Source organism: Callorhinus ursinus, unplaced genomic scaffold (genome assembly GCF_003265705.2).
Source record: "Callorhinus ursinus isolate GAN/ISIS: 27379988/994484 unplaced genomic scaffold, GSC_fseal_2.0 scaffold30, whole genome shotgun sequence".
Taxonomy (NCBI): domain Eukaryota; kingdom Metazoa; phylum Chordata; class Mammalia; order Carnivora; family Otariidae; genus Callorhinus; species Callorhinus ursinus.
Window position 1 is genome coordinate 5,221,992 of NW_027397092.1, and position 21,234 is coordinate 5,243,225.

The 21,234-nt window shown below is 43.3% G+C and overlaps 1 pseudogene; it reads right to left on the minus strand.

The window, feature by feature from the left end:
* Positions 1 to 4,369: 4,369 nt before the first annotated feature.
* Positions 4,370 to 5,219, minus strand: LOC112814988 (inositol oxygenase pseudogene; annotated as a pseudogene).
* Between the last annotated feature and the right edge of the window lie 16,015 nt (positions 5,220 to 21,234).

Here is a 21,234-nt window from a genome sequence, read left to right on the forward strand (position 1 = left end):
GTCCCTTCTTTAGAGATTCACCATTTATAAGAACATACTCATGGAGTGCCTGGCTGGCTCAGTTGGTTAAGCGTCTGCCTTCGGCTCAGGTCCTGATCCCAGGGTCCTGGGATTGAGTCCCGCATCGGGCTCCCTGCAAAGCAAGTGAGGAAACCCCTCTTCCTCTCCCTCTTCCTCTGCCTCTCTGTCTATCTCTCTCATGAATAAAATTAAGAAGAAAAAAAAAAAAGAAACATACTAATGACTGAACAGTCTTGTAGAGAAAACAAAAACTTTTAATTAACTTTGTTACAATAACACGTCCCATTTTGTATGAAATGCCTATTCATATCCGGCAGAACACCAGTCTGGGAGACATTCTATTAAATCAATTCTTTATTTCTATCACAGATTGAAGAGGCTGCTCTCAAATTTGGAGTTAAGGAATGTCATCCAGTTACACAGCTGCATTTCTCAGCTCTTAGGAATATTCTAAAGCAGCTTGTTCTAATGCTAGACCTCAGAATTTGGCAAGGACAAAATGATGTAGAAGTTGACAAGAAGTTATACTCTAATAATTAAAAGATTTTTCCATGTTAAGTATAGATCATTTTCAGAAAAGCCTGAGAAGTATTTGTTTTGAATTCTAATAAAAATTAAAGAGTATAATTACAGTATACCCCAAATGTATTGTAATTATGAATAATTTCTCTAGGGATATTATATAAATATAGTATTTGATGCATTACTTCAAAATAATATTCATTGCTGTTGTGGAAGGGAGAGATCTTCACAGTAATAATATTGGTGTCATTTTACATTAAATGTAGCTAGTTTTGAATTGGTTATTAGCAGAGTCAGATCAGTATACCGAGAGAATGGAAATTTCTGGAAATGATGAAAAAGAGCCGTGGGAGCTGATCTTCCATTCTGGGCTTTTTGTGTAATATCATACCCCGCCCCCAAGAACTCCCACTGTCTCCCCGCCCTACTGTACTATCCTCCCTATCTATGGGCATTGGCATATTGTTCAAAGCTTAACTTTTATCAGAGATACTACCTTCTCCATGAAATCTATTATGATCTTCTCCAAGTGCCTGTGAATTTCTCTCTGTCTCTAGACCCGTTACAAGGGGGAGTTACCTGTGTGTTTCATGGTTTACATTCGGCCTTTGTTATGATCCTTGCATTCTTCTCAAGACCCTCTCATGCAATCCACACCCTGTCTTGAAACCCGTGTTTGTATTTCTCGATTTGGCCAACACGCAGCTGGTGTCCAATATTTATGAACTGAATAGTGACAAAAAACCCCAACTCCCAACCCAAGTGCTTCTTGTATGTATGCTCATACCCAGTCTAATTGGTAAAAAACAAAATGGGCATCTGAGGACAGTCACCTCAGTGTTTTGCTTTGGCCTTCTTTGTTAATGGTCTCACCAGGATACCAGTTTGTACCCAAGGAAGCACTTCAAGTATGTTGTTTCATTGTTGTCTCTCTCTCTCTCTCTCTCTTTTAAAGATTTTATTTATTTATTTGAGAAAGAGAGAATGAGAGGCAGAGAGCACGAGAGGGAAGAGGGTCAGAGGGAGAAGCAGACTCCCCGCTGAGCAGGGAGCCCGATGCGGGACTCGATCCCGGGACTCCAGGATCATGACCTGAGCCAAAGGCAGTCGCTTAACCAACTGAGCCACCCAGGCGCCCTCATTGTTGTGTCTCTTAGAGGCAACGCTAACTTAACCAGCAGAGTATTTTTCAATATTTCTGATGCATGCACTGGTTTTTTAGTGTGTTATTATTGTACAGTATGTGAATTCTTGGTGGCTGTCTGGATTAAACAAAAACTGAAGATGCTCTGAAATAATACTTGTAAAGTCCATTACACCTTGACTTTGAGCAATGGCCTAATTACCTTAAGTTCGAAGCAGATTCATGGAATTCCACATAATAACGACTTACATTTTTCTGGTGTTTCGAGCTTTATAAGTTGATTTCTCTGTAACCATCCATTCAGTCAATCAACTAGTCGATTAACAGGTCAGTCCTTCAACAGACATTTTATTAGAACCCATTACGTAAAACACATTGGCCAGCATGATTTGGGGATTCCTAAAATAAATAAGGCAAGTTTTTAATCCGGAGAGGGGAGACAGAAATAGCAACAAGTGTGCTTGAATGTTGTGATTGAAGTTGGTAAACCCCACAGCAGGGACACAAGGTGGGGCATTGTTCTCGCTGAGGGAGGGGACAGTAGACAGGAGAACATTTGTAGGGGAGGGGTCCTTGCACAAAGTCTTACTGGATTCTCACTAGGGGCACAATTGTCCGTGTTCTCCAGCTGGGAACCTGACTCAAAGCAGTGAAGCATCTTCTCCCAGGTGATTCTCCTCTTAAGATTTCAGAAGCCTTTTGTCCCACCCCACACTATCTCCCCTGCACCCTACATGGTTCCTGGAATGTGCATCTCATGTTCTAGCAGAGATGAGAAAGGGGAAGTAAAGGCCAGAGAACCTGGGACAAAGGATGACCCTTATTCAAAAGGAGCCTGGTTCCCAGAGTAACCAGACAAACAACATGATAGAAAATGTTATTCATCCGTAAAAAGAAGAGAGAAAGTCAAACCCAAAGACAGAGTGGAGAGCTGGGAACAATGGCTTTGCCAACATTTACAGGCCTGTGGGATTTCTCCGTTGCATGGAGTGTTGAGGAAAGTTATTTGAAAAATATTCGAAGTACTTTGACGTCATTTCCCTTGGGCAATGGGGAGCTTGTTTTTTTGGAGGTTGGGCTTCTATTAACATGAAATTGTGGAGGAAATGGGGTTTAAGAGGATGACCCACTTCTGTCACTGTCCACAGATTCCAATGTAATCTTTTTCTTATTCTCTTCACTGGAATCCACTAGTTTTCATGGGAAGGATGATTCTCTTTAGTCATACTCTTGGTGTGTGTGGCCATATTTCTTTCTTTTTTTTTTTTAACAAAAATACAGGAGAATAAATCTTCACCTTTATTTATTTTTCATTAAATTTAAATCCTTGAGGGGTACAGCATCACACGGATTCTGTGGCCAATGGCTTTAGCAGGAAGGTTGCTTCGGAATTCGGCACGAACCATGCCACTGTTTCCATGAGCACGAGTTACTTTTCCCCAGATTACTCTGGTTGGAGTCACTGTATTGTTCTTTGCTTTGTATTCATAAGCACATCTCTTGCCTAGACAGAATTCCGTTTCATCTCGAGCATAAACACCTTCGATTTTAAGAAGACCTGTGTGCTCCCTCTGGTTCCGGAGACCCCACTTATAGCCAGCAAAAATGGCCTTGGACCACAGCCTTCCAGACGTTATTTGGTGTCATACGAGTCCTGTTCCCAGCAGGCCTCCACAGGCTCCAAGATGGCGGAAAAAGTTGTGTGGCCATATTTCTTTAGGTTGGCGGCATATTGATTTGCAAAGAGCCTTAAGAAAACACCCATGTGCATTGAAGATGCCAGGGACAAAAGCAAGTTGGTATTGGGACAGATTTTCTTTGTTCTTTGAGAGAAAGCTTAATATTGGATATTAGAATGAAGTGTCGCTCACAGATTTCTAATATGATATAAACTGCCCAGAGACTGATGGGAAGGTATTTGATCTTCATTCTCTTTGCTCTGTACTTCAGGTAATCCCATGGGAATGGTGAGCCAAAGTGATACATTTTATAAATTATTAAATTGTAATATCACAGTTAGGGAAACAATTATTTTAACTTACCTGAAAGCGAGGTCCTATTACCCCAATGGATGAGGTTGCCCCTTATTATATATGATCCTTTATAGGTTAAAAAAAATGTTTCAGATGATCTCTTGTGGCTCTCATAAGAACCCTGAGGAGATGCGTAGGAGATGTTCTCTGCAAGACTTTTTTTTTTTTTTTTTTTAAGCCATGAAGAAACTGAGACCCAGGAAGGATGGGCCTAAGGCTCTAGCTAATAATAATATTTTTATTACCCTCTGGACCCGTGTCGCTTAGTTCTGTTAAAAAAGATACACTAAGGCATATTACAGATTTTAAGTTTATTTGAGTAAAAACTGATTCAATCCAGAAGTGATTAGGAGTGCTTCACAGACAGAGGTTCCAGAGAGACTTTATATCATAGAGAGGATTCGGAAGCAACGCAAGGGAATGATTTGATTGGTTGTAAGTAAACATTTGCCTTATTTGGAGTGGGTTTACTGGCTGTCTGTGATTGATTGTCCTAGATTTTGATTTCTTTTTCTTTTTTTTTTTTCGCAGTCTGCTTTAATGTCTTTATTAGCACTGGGCAGAGTGGTCAGGGCAGGGAGCGTTGACTTGGGTGTGCATGTGGAGTCCCAGGACAGCGGCCGTCTCCTCGGGCACCTGGGCAGGCTGGTTACCAGCTCAGCACACCAGGGCAGTACTTGTCGATAAGGCCCTGGTAGTAGGGCCGCCGTGCGTCCACATCTGGCAGTTCGGGACTCTTGGTGTAGAGGTCAAATTTGTTAAACTCCTGCACCCAGGGAAGCATGGCCAGGTCCTGCTCACTGCCCAGCTGCCGGTAGTTGCCACCCGTGTGCCAAGGAGTGGAACCGGACCATGTAGAAGGCCTCCGGGGGAAGAGAGAATTTGTTGACCTTCATCATCTGGTACATGTACTCGTCATGGCCCCAGGACATGAGGACGTTCTCCAGGCCGCAGTGAGGCTGGTACATGCCGAGCTCCGTGCTGTATCGAGGATCCTGGAGGTCCGGGTTGTCTTGGAAGGTGGAGTCACAGAAAACCACAGAGGCCTGGGGACGGCAGCCAACTGGGAAGGTGTCTCCAACGACCGCCCCCTGGGGCTCCCCTGCCAGAACCAGGACCTTCCCCGGGTCATGCAGCAGCCCCACGAGATGGAACCAGTCCTTGTCAGGGTGGGCTTTCTGGATGCCCTCAGTGGTCTGGAAGGCATGGAAGGAATTGGGGAAGTCCATGTCTGGGTCCGACTCATCCACCAGCCTGTCCAGCATGTCCACAGCTTCCAAGATGGTCATTTTCTTGTAGGAGAAGCCCCCAAACTGGGTGTGCTTTTTCCTGACAAAGTCCACGGTCTGCTGCGTGTGCATAAGCTTGTACGTGGCAAAGACACCATCCAGGAGTGGGCCAGACGTGCAGTTGCGGAAGCTGCCCTTGTCTTTGGCCACCTCTGGGTCCACATCAGGCCGGTAGACCAGGGAAGGGTCTGGGCCCACAGCCACCTTCATCTTTATCTTGAGGGAGTAAAGTTGGCAGGTGGGGGCAAGTCCCACGGGCTGTGCGCCCCTGATTAGGACCCCGAGGCCGGAGTGTGCTGCCCTAGATTTTGATTTCTTAACCTTGAGGCATTTACAGGCTTAGGTTCTGGTTTGCTTATATGGGCTGCTAAGGTATTAGAACCACCTCAGTCTAGTGGCTTCCTTGTTTAATTGACTTCATGGTTCTTTGCATTATATGGCTTCTTTGAAGAGAAATCCTCTTGTGGACACAGACGATACCCCTAACCCTGACCTGCTATTTCTCAAATGTGTGTGATTAGTTGCAAGGGAATCTGAATGAGAAAATGGAGGATTCCGTTACCAGCCCATCCCACGCAGAAGAAAAGTAAGACAGATCATATACCCCACTGGTATAACAGTTTGAATTACTTCAGTATTTGAAGAGCAGTGCATAATTAAATTCTAAGAACCCGGAATCATATTTCTCTTACTGGGAACACCTGCAACAGAAAAGAGTGAGTTTGAATGAACACAGCCCACTAGGGATCCTCATTATAACCCTATGTAGAGTTTAAATTGTAGGAAAAGAACAGAAGGAGGTGATATTACCAATGTCAGCTCATTTTCTCAGGCCACACTAGCCTGGAGTTTTAAAAGGGGTCACACGAATGGTTATAACCCATATTTTTAGCTTTTGATCCCTTTGATGGTTATAAACCCTTGGCAGAGTCCCCGGGGCCTGTCTTCTATGCCCACTCTGGTTCCGTCCACCACCCTTGCAGTTCATGATGGGTTTCCTTCCTCCCCTGCTTCAGCCCCCTGTGGGTCAGGCTGGTTGTCCTCGGACGGGACACAGATTTTGCTCTGTTGGCAGCCTCCCCCGTTAGCAGTCTTGCCTCTGCCTCTGATTTTGTTCCAGGCATTCTTAACATAAGCAGATGATGCGGTCTTCTCCCTTTGGGGGTAAGTGTGGATCTCAAGGCAGGGCACAGTTGCGAGCACGTTGTCTCTCTTCTTCTTAGACTAGACCTCACTGAGCTGTGAGTCCGTGAGGATGGGTAGGCCAGAGACAAGGTTCATGCTTGGGCACCCAAAATATCAATATTTTGTGCTCAACCCAGGTTGATTTTTTTCCCCCTTCTATTTTCTGTTCTCTCTTTCATTCTTGACTTCTGTTTCTTTGGTTAATTAATTCTTTTTTTTTTTTTTAATTTTAATCCTAAGCTCATGAAGTGAGAGCTGCTTTGAAAGACAGAAGTCCTTAGGTCAGATCTATCTCCCTGACTGAAGGAAAAGAAATGAGGGAAACCCACAGAAGCAAAGTGATGTGTTTCCATTAAGAAGAGGAACATCCTCCTTCCCCCTGGGAGGTGAGTGACACCAAAGCAGCAGGAATGGGCTCTCATTCCTGGGGCTAAGAAGTAAGGGATCTGGAACTCGGTGATATTGTATGTACAAAACAAAACACATCTGAATTGGGCTATAAAAGCAGGGTTTAAAATGAACCAAAGGCGGCAGAGCTGGCTGGCTGGATCTGTGGGTGGCAAGTTCCTCAGTGTCCTGCCGGTGTTTCTCTGTCCAGAGTGAGGGAAGTTACCCTGCTCTGAACTGGAACTCCAAGAAATATTTTCAGGAGGCCATTTTCTCCCTTTACATTCCCCAAACCACCCTGAGTCCATGTCTTTTCTTACCTCTCTCTTCAAAAAATTTTTTCTCATTCAAGTATAATGAACATAGTGTTATATTAGTTTTAGGTGTACAATATAATGCTTCAACAGTTCTGTACCTTTCCCAGTGTTCCTCATGCTAAGTGTGCTCTTTAATCCCTTTCATCTATTCCCCCATCCCCCACCCACCTCCCCTCTGGTGACCATCTGCTTGTTCTCTGTAGTTAAGTCTTTCTTTCTTTGTCTCTTTTCTCCTTTTTTCGTTTGTTCTGTTTCTTAAATTCCACATGTGAGTGAAATCATATGGTGTTTGTCGTTCTCCAGTTGACCTATTTGACTTCGCAGAATTCCCTCTAGCTTCATCCATGTTTTTGCAAATGGCAAAGTCTCATTCTTTTTTTTTATGGCTGAGTAATGTTCCATTGCATATAGATATCTATAAATAGATGTATAAAAATCTATCTATCACATCATGGACATACCATGGACGTACCAACTGTCTATTCATCAGTTGATGGACACTTAAGATGCTTCCATATCTTAGCTATTGTAAATAATGCTGCAATAAACATATGTGTGTTTATATCTTTTTGATTTAGTGTGTTCTTATTCTGTGGGTAAATACCCAGTAGTGGGATTACTGGATCATATGGTATTTCTATTTTTAATTTTTTGAGGATCCTCCATACCTCCACTGGTTCCCACAGTGGCTGCACCAAGCTTGCATTCCCACCAACGGTGCATGACGGTTCCTTTTCCTCCGCTCTTCATGAAAAGCACAAAAAGGATCAGATGCAACCTGACGGTTTGAACTCTGTTTGTAGAAAGGTGTTTCTCAACCAGGTAACATTTATTTAACTTATTATTTTTTTAAAAGATTGTATTTTTAAGTCATCTCTACACCAAACATGGGGTTTGAACTCATAACCTCCGGGATCAAGAGTCGTATGCTCTACTCACTGAGCCAGCCAGGCACCTCTCAACCAGGTCACATTTAAAAGGCAGCATGGTGTGGGGGGAAAAATGCAGTAATCTGGTTGTCAGAAGACCTTGAATTTTTCTTTTCTATTAACCCTGTCACATTTATCAGGGTAACTTGCCTCTTGACCTCCCCTCACAGCTCTCCCCCTCCAGCTCCGTCTCCTGCTGCTTTGTGAACAGGCTCAATCTACATGATCTCCCCTTCTCTAAAGCTCTGAGCATTTAAGTGGAAAAGGTCCTCCCATCCAAGGAGTTTCTTCAGTCCCCAGTGAGAACTCTTTCATTGTGGGGGAGAGGTTTTCTCTTACGTTTATTTGAGCACCTCCTATGTACGAGGCGCAAGTCACTGTGCAAGATGCCCTTTACCTGAGTCATTAATCCTTCATCATGATGATGATAAGAGACACCTAGCGCTCCTCTGTGCCAGATCCTGTCCTCGTCTGTTTACATAGATTCATCCTCATTTAAATCCCCCTCATCATCTCTGTGAGGTTGATACTATTCTGATCGTCATTTCGCAGATGACCACCTGAGCCTTCAAGAAGTAATGAACACAAGCTAACACGCCCAAGGTCCTCCAGCTGATCTCAGCGATTCATACATCAGGGCAGGACAATGCTCTTCTCTTTACAGGTGAGGACGTTGGGGTGCTAGCAGCCTGAGGAAAACCGCTCAAGGTCACAGAGCAAGTACATCACACAACTGCAAATCGAGCTCACATCTCCCTCTCTCCACAGCCCAGATCCTTTTCATTTGGCTGCTGTGGTCTCCCAGAGGCAATTCTGCCTTGTCATAAACTGCAGACCGTGGCACTTCTAATGAAGGAAAAGTTTGCCAAATGAAAAGCAGATTAATGAGATACTTGGGATGCTTTGCAGTAAATAAATCTCTTTCAGAATTCTCATCTTCTCCCACTCAAATTGTGAAAGCCATAACAGCAACAATCACCTCAACCTGGTTGCGGCTGTGTGGGAGGGAACTCTCTGAATTTTATTGCTCAGGGTAGACCCCGGAGACCAACAAAACTTTCCTCTATCTTCCTGAGCCATAAGTCAGAAATTGGATATATCGGATGTTGGCTTTCCCCAGCAGCCTCCCCCGGCCCCTCCTGTTGTAGCCGCGTCTTAGAACACCATTACTGGAAGAGACAAATAGAGCTTAAAACTGGGCCAACATTAAAAATATTAGAAATGTCAGGGCACCTGGGTGGCTCAGTCGGTTAAGCGTCTGCCTTCGGCTCAGGTCATGATCTCAGGGTCCTAGGATCGAGTCCAGCATTGGGCTCCCTGCTCAGCGGGGAGTCTCCTTCCCCCCCTCTGCCCCTCCACCCCTGCTTGTGCTCTCTTTCTCTCTCTCTCTCTCTCTAACAACTAAATATAGAACTTAAAAAAATATTAGAAATGTCAATGCCAACCTGTTTGCCGAAAAGTTGAAACCTAGAGCAGCATTTGATTGTGACTGCCTCAGACTTGAGGGCAGTCTTTTTTTTTTTTAAATAATGGGTAACTTTAGATACTCCCTGGGAATTTTTGGTAACTTTAGATACTCCCTGGGAATTTTTGGTAACTTTAGATACTCCCTGGGAATTTTTGGTAACTTTAGATACTCCCTGGGGGAACTGGGCAGTCAGAATAGACGTGTGATTATTTTTATGTGATACACAACTGAATTTGAAGACAGATACATTTATATTCAAGAAGGAAGTGTGTGTCTCCTCATTCTAGGTGTCGAGGTTATGAGGACAAGCAAGTCCCTGTCCCTTTCTCTCAGGGCTAGTAATCTATTAAGAGAAATGAGATGTACCCAGTAATAATCTGTGCTGTGAGGGGAAACATTACCGTTTACTGAGTATCTACATAGAGCAAGCATTGCATCCAGCGCTTTAAGTTAGGACTTGGCAGGAGACGAGGATTATCCCCATTTCTGGGGGAAGAAACTAAGGCTTCGTGTTAAGTTGCCTGAGCCAGTTTATTTATTTATTTATTTTTTAAAGATTTTATTTGTTTATTTGACAGAGAGAGACACAGCGAGAGAGGGAACACAAGCAGGGGGAGTGGGCAGAGGGAGAAGCAGGCTTCCCGCGGAGCAGGGAGCCCGACGCGGGGCTCGATCCCAGGACCCCGGGATCATGACCTGAGTGGAAGTCAGACGCTCAAACCACTGAGCCACCCAGGTGCCCCTAGAGACGGCCATTTTTTGACTTGGGGATATTTTGAAGAATCTTGGGCCACTCAAATAATTGTCAGATTTTTAAAAGGAATGTGCAAAACAGAATATTTCATCCATTCATTGTGCTTTTGTGTTTGTGGAGTGAGGCTTGTGGATGGTCTTTGGGTAGGGATAGAAAGGGTCTGTATACCATTTGGCTATATTACTTGGTAACAAGTAATGGTTTTGAGTTGTGCCGTGTTTATCTTAGAGTGGCTAAGTCAGCCCTGCAGGACTTAACAGCTTGATGTGCCTACCAAAAAGCCAGTCTTAGGAGAAGTATCTGTGGTGGGGAAAGTAAGAACCCTGTTCCACTTGGCTTTGGTCAGACCTCAGTTGGAATACTGTGTTCAGTTCTGGGGAATGCACGTTACGGCGAAAAGCAACTAGGGCACATTCAGAAGAAAGACGAAAGGCAAAGAGGAAATGAAAGATGGGTGTTTGGAGGAATAGGGGTCTGTAGTTGAAGGAAAGATTTGAGGGGCTGAGATAACAATCTTCAAAATTGGGAGGACTCGGACACCTGGTGCCTTAATTTGCAGATGACCACCTGCCTTAATTTGTTGAGCATCCGACTCTTGATCTTAGCTCAGGTCTTGATCTCAGGGTTGTGAGTTCAAGACCCGCACTGGGCTCCATACTGAGCATGGAGCCTACCCCAAAAAAAAAAAAAAAAAAAAAGAAAGAAAAAAAGAAAAGAAAAATGAGAAGGACTATCTTACAGAAGAGGAATGTAGATTTGTTATTTGTGGCCCCCAAGGGATACAACTAGAAACAACAGCCTCTGGGGAAGTAGATATGTCCTTACAAGGAAGAATTTTTCATTATACCCACCCCCAAATAGAGAATTGTGTTTTTGTTGTTTTGTGTTTTTTGGAAAGTGGTAGATTCTCAGGCCTTGAACATGTTGGAATCTGAGCCAAGTAACTGTTTGGTAGAGACATTGCATAGGAAATTCAAGATTACCATGGGGATTGGATTTCAGAAGCATCAGAGTTGTTCCCAACCCTGCACATCTCAGCAGCTAAAAGGACAGTGGAGGACTGTCCTTTTAGGCTTTGCCTGCACCTTGGTCAGGGTTGGGATCTACCTTTGGGGAGGTGGATGGATGGGTGGCAGAGGATGGCAAGAATCCACAATGGCAGAGAGGTTACTTGGGCCGTTCTCATTTGGTCTGCCATTTTTATTTTCCCTTTCCTTGGTATGCACAGGCTCGCCTTAGACTGTAGGCACGTGGAGGCCTCTGCTTGTAACTGTGTAAATCATGACCCTCAACTTAGCCCGCCTGCTCCTGCCACCGGGTTCTTTAAATGTTATTGGAAATGATTTTTATCAAGTGGCAAACCAGAGGTCAAGTATTGTCATGCTCCAGCGGTCAGACAGTCTGACTTGAGTGCTGGTACAAATTCTAGGTTTGTGAAACTTGTGGATGCCTGCTCTCTCTGCGGAAGACAGAACTTGAATTCTTTTCTAGGTTTCAATGAGATGGGAATTTGGGGTCATCCAAGAGACAGAGAACTAGTCAAAGGGTTTCGTACACACATCAAAGTAGCTTTAACAATGACTCATAAGCTTGTTTGCCGCTCTGTGTCAGGTAGGAACGTTCAACTGTTTCGAGACTCTAACCGGCTTGAAATGGGCTTTTTACCCATTTAGGGACTGAATGAGATTGGCAGAAGGTTTTTGCTCACAGCCGACAGCCAGACTGTTAAAGAATGAACCAGTAAATATTGCAGCAAAAAAAAGGAGTTGCCCATTTTATTGCTTTCTTTGAGGCAAACACCGTGAGCTAATGGCCACGTGTCATCTTCAGTGACATCCCTCATCACACCTAGAAGCAGGTTTCTTTCTCATCCATTACAGGCCTGTAAACAGCAGAGAAGCATGACTTAGAGACCAAGGGGGCATTTTTAAGCATGGGATTTGTGGGCACATTCACTCTCCCCTCCTCATTGAGGATCTTCCACCCATCTTTTGGAAGGGACCCTGAGAGCGTGGATCTCATATAATTCCATGAAGTGATGTCAAAGGTATTAGGTTCGTGGAGATTTTCCAAGCCCTACTAACTGGGTTTAAAGGGAGATATGGCTCTATCTGGAGGAATCCTTTGGGCCAGGGATTTTCCTAGGCACCAATAATCATCTACCTCTGCTTCATCAAGCTTGCTTCACTTGCTTATAGTTTATACAGAGCAGCTGAGTCCCTGATGGACAGGTTTCCTTTCTAGTTGTGGGTTTGACTCCAGTCTCCGGGCTCTTTTATAGTTAGACTTTGATTACTCTGTAGCTCTTTGAACTCCCTGAGTCTCACGTCAGTTTGTTAACATGACTAATTTGCAGTGGATATATATGTTTTCTGTTCTTCATACATGGCTTCACACAGGGGCACCATCTCAGGAAGAGCTAGTCTGTTACAAATTTAGGAGGAAGTCAAATAATTATTTTTGGTCCTTTCTCACCACCACGCCCGACATCTGTCTCCCTGCCAGATACCTTTCCTTCTTTACCCAATTTCCACATCTCCTATCCCACAAAAAAGAAAAAAAAAAAGGCCAGTCTTAGCCTCTTTCCCCCTAGTCCTTCCTAAAACGGTGGCTTGTAATGGTTTAAGTTAAGGCAACACTTCTCGGGAAGTTTGAGTACGGGAAATACTGAATCTCTATGGCTGAATTTTAGGCAGTGGAAAAAAATCGTTTTAAATGCAGACGAGGGGAGTTGGGTTGATGGCACAGGACACAGGACGAAACAGGGCATTCACTTCAGATACCTGGGTATGGTGACAAGCCTGGGATAAAGCAGAGGTGGCCCTTCTGTGGGGAAAAATAAAAGAGGTATTTGGTCAGGATGTTGTTTGGTCTAGGGAAAAAGAAGAGCTTGTACTTGGGCACTTTATTTATTTAAGCTTTTGTTTTGGGGAGGCTGGCGGAGCAGGTAGGCGAGCTCCTACTAAGTGCAAGGAGCTGTGGAGACTCCAGAGATAAGGAATCACAGCCCCTCCTTTCCAAGGATTCATACCCTATTGTGGGGAAATCAGACACCTTCATTAGTAGAGTGGCCCGAACGCAGGATCTGAAAAGAGCTATCACAGAGGTTCAGCTAAGAGCCGTCCATTCTCAGTAGGCTATCTGGAAAGGCTTCTTTACGAAGTATGATTTTAGTTCTACTTAGAACCCTACTGTACTTTGACAGACCCATAAATACGGGGAGCACCCTGATGGTTGCCGGAGGGGAGGGCAGGGAGGGGATGCGGAAAATGGGCGAAGGGAGAGGGAGGTGCAGGCTTCTAGTTACGGAATGAATGTCACGTGGATGCAAGTTACAGCACAGGGAGTGTAGTCAATGGCATATAATAGTGTTGTATATAAAAAAGAAAAAAATACAGAGTGTATTTTGAAAATCTGTACTTTTTAAAAAAGATTTTATTTATTTGACAGAGAGAGAGAGAGAGAGAGAGAGCACAAGCAGGGGGCGCTGCAGGCAGAGGGAGAGGGAGAAGCAGGCTTCCCGCTGAGCAGGGAGCCCGATGGGGGGCTCCATCCCAGGACCTTGGAATCATGACCTGAACCATCGGCAGACTTTTAACTGACTGAGCCACCCAGGCACCCCTGAAAATCTCTACTTTGGAAAGAAATGATTTAGGCAAGGACCATGCTCTGAGGCGGGGAGGTCTGGTCCAACTGAGCGATGGCAAGAAGCTGGGTGTTGTCCTGTCACCTGGAAAACTCAGTCGGGGTCTTAACCCTGCAGAGCTTTGAATACTAGGTGGAATGTCTTAGATTTTAATGCAGAAGCCATTGACAATTTGAGCAGGACACTAAAAGAAAATAACTATGACCAGGCTGGGTTAAAGGCTGGGAACGACACGTTCGTTTGTCCCCGATTTGGGGAAGAGTGGAAGATGGTCGCTAATTCATTAGATGTGCTTTGGATCTGCAGGAGCAAACTAAGCAGCATATCTCAGTGCATAAATCCTCCTCCCGTATATGCGTTCTTTGTCATCACGGAGCACATATTTGGCATACAAGTTACCTTTAAAATAATAAGAGCGAAAGCTATTTGGAATAAATGTTTTAGAACCGTCTGTTACTTTGCACAGACCTGTGAGCAAATAGGACTGAGCTAAAGCGTTTACTGTAGTATTTGGTTCTGCAGGGGCTGCCACGCTATTATATATACTTTTATTCTGGCTAAACTCTAGCTCTTGTCACCATTATTTATTACTCAGAGACCTGGAGCGTCAACGGGATCATCAAAATAGCGAAGTGAGAGTCGAGAGTTTTTGTGCCTGTTGCTTGAAGTCTTCGGAAGACTGTTTCCTTTGTATTCCCTAAATTCAGAGTATAAAAGCCACCCAGGCATCTAATCTTTACTAGGTCACACATTTCAAAAGGCAGTGAAATTATTTCCCAGTTTAAGGCAAGGGTTTTAGGAACTCCCGAACCCTCTCTCTCTTGAAATCTATTTAGAAGAATGAAACAAAACAAAAAACTAAGCAAACGCCATATAATCCCAACTACATTGTCCTGGTATAAAAATCCTAACATAACATGGTAGGAAAAGGTTCTGAATTGCGATCCAAGAGATCTGAGTCCTAGGTGTAGTTTTGTAAATATGTGACTTGATGGTTTTGTCAGGTGTCCTACCTAATGGGGAGGGATTAGGATCTTTCTACAGGGCCTCTGTGCTATTTATTAGCACTGTTCACAATTATTTTTGCCTAAGGAGTCTGGAAAATGGAGAGACACATGACAAGATTGTGGTCAACAATTTTGGGTAGAAGTGATGTGTTACTTTTGGGACAGAACATTTAATGCTGGTGTGAGACTCCAGAATACTGTTGGCAGTAATGGCCAGCACCAGTGGCTTTATCAACCTGAATCCAGGAAGGAGGACATCGAGGAGGGAAATTTTAGCCGGCCCACAGTGGGCCTATATAAGGAGTAGGCAATGAACCTTTGTTGTTTTAAGCTACTGTTATTTGTTACAATAAAATAATGAAGCTTCTTCTTGATTGATAAGGTATCCAAAGAGTTTAACTGTGATGAACCAGGGGAAAACTCAGGGATGTCGGAGATGCTTCCTTTCCTTAAATTAAGTGTTTACCAAGTTTTCTGTAGGTAAATGTCCCAGCTGCTTTGAGGGGAAGTAAGTTTTCTATCATTGGAAATAGTGAGATGTAGACTAGGCAATCCCTTGAAGGTACTGCTGTAGAAATTGAAGGTGGTTGTGTGATATAGTAAGAAAAATATGTTTGTTTCTGGCACAGAGCTCCCTAAAACTCCTGGAATTTCCTAAGTCATAAGAGCCATAAAGGTGTCTTACGTTAATGAGGTGACTTTGGAAGCACCTATGGTTGGGGGCTGGTTGCCAGGGGAACCAGACACATGATTAGAGCCTTGGAACTTTAGTCCCACCTCCCTCCTCTGGGGAGGGAAGAGGGGCTGGAGGTTGAATCAGTCCTCACTTGCCAATGATTTAATCAATCACGCCTACGTCATGAAGCGTCTATAAAAACCAAAAAAGGACAGGGTTCAGAGAGCTTCCTGTTTGGTGAAATACATGGAGATTTGGGGAGAGTGGCACGGAAGTTCCGTGCCTTTCCCTATACTTTGCGCTATGCATCTCTTCCATCTGGCTGTTCCTGAGTTATAGCCTCTCATAATAATCCAGTAATCTTGTAAGCAAATCATTTCTCTGAGTTCTGTGAGCCACTCTAGCAAAATGACTGAACCCAAGGGCAGTAGGCCACTGGACCCTCCCATCTACAGCCAGTTGGTAAGAGGGACAGGTGATGACTGATGTCTGAGGCATGTGTGTCTTTGGAGAGGGGGTAGGTGGGCTAGGGAAGTCTTGTCGGACTCACTCCTTAACCTGTGGACTCTGATGCTGTCTCTGGGTAGATCGTGTCAGCCTTGAGTTGAGTTATAGGACACACAGCTGGTGTTGGAGATTTGCTTGGAGGAACCACCACCTCCTGCGGTGGAATTGGTACCATAATCTTAGATTGGATTAGAGAACTTCACGGTCCATTGTAGTTTAAAAGCATTCAGATTTCCAGCTTCTGAGGGTAACTCTTGCACCTCACATTTGTGCAGCAAGTATGGTTTATAAAGTGTTTCCTCCAGTGTAAACTTCCCTGCTCTCCTGTGGATAGCAAGAGGATTTCTTTAATGTGCCCTCCACGGAGACATGCACAAGTGCTAAGAAAAACTTGTTTAGAGAATCAAGCTAATTCTTTACCTGAATCCCATAGTCACCCACCTCTTTTTTTTTTAAATTTTTTATTGTTATGTTAATCACCATACATTACATCATTAGTTTTTGATGTAGTGTTCCATGATTCATTGTTTGTGCATAACACCCAGTGCTCCACGCAGAACGTGCCCTCTTTAATACCCATCACCAGGCTAACCCATCCCCCACCCTCCTCCCCTCTAGAACCCTCAGTTTGTTTTTCAGAGTCCATCATCTCTCATGGTTCGTCTCCCTCTCCCACTTACTCCCCTTCATTCTTCCCCTCCTGCTATCTTCTTCTTTTTCTTAACATATGTTGCATTATTTGTTTCAGAAGTACAGATCTATGATTCAACAGTCTTGCACAATTCACAGCGCTCACCATAGCACATACCCTCCCCAGTGTCTATCACCCAGCCACCCCATCCCTCCCACCCCCCACCACTCCAGCAACCCTCAGTTTGTTTCCTGAGATTAAGAATTCCTCATATCAGTGAGGTCATATGATACATGTCTTTCTCTGATTGACTTATTTCACTCAGCATAACACCCTCCAGTTCCATCCACGTCGTTGCAAATGGCAAGATCTCTTTCCTTTTGATGGCTGCATCATATTCCATTGTGTATCTATACCACATCTTCTTTATCCGTTCATCTGTCGATGGACATCTTGGCTCTTTCCACAGTTTGGCTATTGTGGACATTGCTGCTATAAACATCGGGGTGCACGTACCCCTTCGGATCCCTACATTTGTATCTTTGGGGTAAATACCCAGTAGTGCAATTGCTGGATCACATGGTTGCTCTATTTTCAACTGTTTGAGGAACCTCCATACTGTTTTCCAGAGTGGTTGCACCAGCTTGCATTCCCACCAACAGTGTAGGAGGGTTCCCCTTTCTCCGCATCCCCGCCAACATCTGTCGTTTCCTGACTTGTTAATTTTAGCCATTCTGACGGGTGTGAGGTGGTATCTCATGGAGGTTTTGATTTGGATTTCCCTGATGCCAAGCGATGTTGAGCACTTTTTCATGTGTCTGTTGGCTATTTCACCCACCTCTGTTTTTAAATGAGTATTACTAGTTCCGTTTGTTTGTTTTAAGATTTTGTTTATTTATTTGAGAGAGAGAGAGAGAGCATGAATGGGGGCTGGGGGTGGTGGGCAGGGGGAGGGAGAAGAAGGCTCCCTGCTTGGGGGAGGGGCTCCATCCCAGGACACAGGAATCAGGACCTGAGTCAAAGGCAGATGCTTAACCCACTGAGCCACCCAGGTGCCCTGTTTGTTTGTTTGTTTTTAAATTAAACTTCTAAGTTTTAGATCTTTGTGCATTCGCATGCAGTTGTGAGAAATAATACGGAGAGATCACATGTAAACTTTACCCATTTTGGCCAATTGAAACATATTACAAAATTATAGTGCACTGTCACAACCTAGATATTGACCTTGATAGTATTGAGACACATAACACTTCCATGACCACAAAGATACTTCATGTTGCCATTTTATGGCCACATGTACTTCCTCCCATATTTCCATACCCTTTACTTAACTCTGCACCTATTTTCCATTTGTATAATTTTGCTATCTCAGGACTGTTATATAAATGGAATCATCTAGTATGTCACTTTTCCGGACTGGCTTTTTTTCCCCCTCAGCATAATTCTCTGGAAATTCGTCTGAGTCCATTCCTCTTTTCTTGATGAATAGAATTCCAGGGTATGGCTTTATCACAGTTTATTTAAACGTTTACCCACTGAAGGATATCTGAGTTGTTTCTAGGTTTTGGCTATTGTGAATAAGCTGTTACCAACATTCATGTGTATGCTTTATGAACAGGCTTTTCATTTCTTTGGGACAAATGCCCAAGAATGCAATTGCTGGGTTGGATTTAGTTGTTCTTTTTTTTTTAAGAAAGTGCCATAATCTTTTTTTTTTTTAAGATTTTATTTATTTATTTGTGTGAGAGAGAGAGAGTGAGAGAGAGAGCATGAGCAGGGGGAGGGGCAGAGGGAGAAGCAAACTTCCCGCTGAGCAGGGAGCCCGATTGGGGGCTCGATCCCAGGACCCTGAGATCATGACCTGAGCCGAAGGCAGACGCTTAACCGACTGAGCCACCCAGGCGTCCCTAAAGTGCCATACTCTTTTCCAGAGTGGCTGTCATTTTCTGTTCTTACCAGCAGTGTATGAATAATAGACTTTCTTCCCATTCTCCCCAGCATTTTGTATTGTCACGATTTTTTATTTGAGCTTGTGTGATAGGTATGTAGTGGTACCTCATTGTGGCTTTCATGTGCATGATCCTAATGGCTAATGACATAAAACAGCATTTCATGTGCTTATTTGCCTTCTGCACATCGTCGTCCCTGAAACATCTCTTTCTGTCTTTTGTCCATTTTCCAATTGGATTGTTTCCTTTTTACTCTTGAGTTTGAGAGGCTTTTTCATGTTATAGATATTATGTGTTTGTTGGGTATGTGGTTTGCAAATGTTTTCTCCCAGTCTGTAGCTTGTCTTTTCCTACTCTTACAAGGATCTTTCACATAGCAAATGGTTTTAGTTCTCATGAAGTCTAGTTTATTTATTTTTCCTTTTACGGATCATCTCTCTCCTGGATAATTGCAATAGGCCCACTATTTTCTTTGTTCTTTTCTTTTTTTTGGAAGGAAAGAGATGAATTTGTCTTTATTTTCAGAATTTTTTCCTTTTTTTTTTTAAATGTTGGCTCCACACCCAACGTGGGGCTTGAACTTACGACCCTGAGATCAAGAGTTGCATGCTCTACCGACTGAGTCAGGAAGGTGCCCCAGTAGGCCCCCTGTTTTCTTGATTCTGCCCTTGCCCCCCAGTTGGCTATTCTTAACAGAGCAGAGTAATCTTTCTTTTCTTCTTGTCTTTTTTTGTTCTTGTTGAGAAGACTCCACACCCAGCGTGGAGTCCAACACGGGGCTTGAACTCACAAATGTGAGAATGAGACCTGAGATGAGATCAAGAGTCGGAGGCTTAACCGACTGAGCCCCCCAGGCACCCCCAGAGTGATCTTTTTAAATGTAATTATTCACTCCAGACTCTCCACGCTTCCCATGTCACTCAGAGAAAAGGCCAGAATCTTGACAATAGCTTACTGTCTGGTCCCTCATTATCTCTCTGACCGCTCTCTTACTGTCTCGGCTCTGGCTACATTGGCTTCTTTGTGATGGTCTAACAGGCCAAGCCACCCTTGTCCGGGACTCCAACCTCTTCTTTTCATCTGGAAAATATAACCTTAACTCTAAACTTTCTTACTTGCCCTCAGGTCTTACTGAAAGGGATCTTTTGAGTAAAGACTTCCATGACCTCTCATTTAACATAGAAATGTCCCATTGTCTATAGACCCAAATTCACTTTGTTTTCTTTTACTTCGTGGTACTTGTCAGTATCTAACCTACTGCATATTTTATGTATTTTATTTTTTATTTTTTTAAAGATTTTATTTATTTATTTGACAGAGAGAGACACAGCAAGAGAGGGAACACAAGCAGGGGGAGTGGGAGAGGGAGAAGCAGGCTTCCCACGGAGCAGGGAGCCCGATGCGGGGCTCCATCCCGGGACACTGGGACCATGACCTGAGCCGAAAGCAGACGCTTAATGACTAAGCCACCCAGGCTTATTTTATGTATTTTAAAAGATTATCTATATTATGTTATAGAAAGATTTTATAATACATATAATATATAATATAATATATATAATTATATATATAATATAACTAATATAATATAATATATATTATATATAATATATAATAAAGATATATATTTTATAAAAAGATTAAATAAATACCCCATATGTATTTTAAAAGATTATCTGTCTTTTCTTCTAGAATTAAGCTCCTTGAGAGAAAATCCTTTTATCTGTTTTGTTCATAACTCTTCAACCACAAGGATCTAGAGAGCTTGGTACATGGTAGAGACTCACTAAAGATTTACAGACTGAAGAATAAATGAAGAAGGAATAAGTAAGGTATAGCCCAGCCTAGCTTTTCCTTACCATGATAAATCCCACTGGTCCTAGCTTGTAAAACCTGAGCTGATACCATTGGAATCATCTTTCCTTTTGTAAAGTGAGGTTCGATTCTTTTTTTTTTTTTAAACATTTTATTCACTTATTTGAGAGAGAGCGTGAGTGGGGAGGGACAGAGAGAGAGGGAGAAAGAATCTGAAGCAGACTCAGCACTGAGCAGGGAGCCCATTGAGACCGTGGGATCCTGACCTAAGCCAAAAGGAGAGGTTCAACTCTTTCAGAAATTCTGGGTTTAGGAAGGATGCCTTAAGAAACTTCCTCCTGCTCAACAAACAGACAAAAGCAGAAACAGACCCATAAATACAGAGAACAAATAGATGGCTACCAGAGGGAAGGGATAAAATGGGTGCAGGGGGAAGAAAAGAGAATTATCTTCCTTGGAACAAAGGGATTAGAACTCCCAGTGAAATTTCAACTCCTAAATTAGAAGTCATGATCATCACTGGTTCCTAATGCTATTTGTTGAAAGGCTGATGGGATCATGATCGTGGAGGGATCAAGCTGACAGCACAGGAACCCACTGATCAATCTCAACAGCGTTAAAAGTGGGACAACTTTATGTGCTTACTGTTGTCATGTAATAGGAAGGCACACAACACCACTTATAAAATAGTCTTGGAAAAACAAGAAGCTGAACCTAATCTAATTAATTCTCTAGATCTAACTACCTGTTCAGAAGGAAATATGGGTAGTAGGAGAACTTAAATGGCATTGAAAGAATACAATCAACCACTCCAGGCTGCAGAAAACACTACAGGATAAATGATTCAGGTTCTTCAACAAATGAATGCCCCCCCCAACAGGTAGGAAGAATTGTCACAGACTAAAAAACATGTTGACCGGGTGTAACGTGTGGACCTTGTTGGGATCTTGGTTT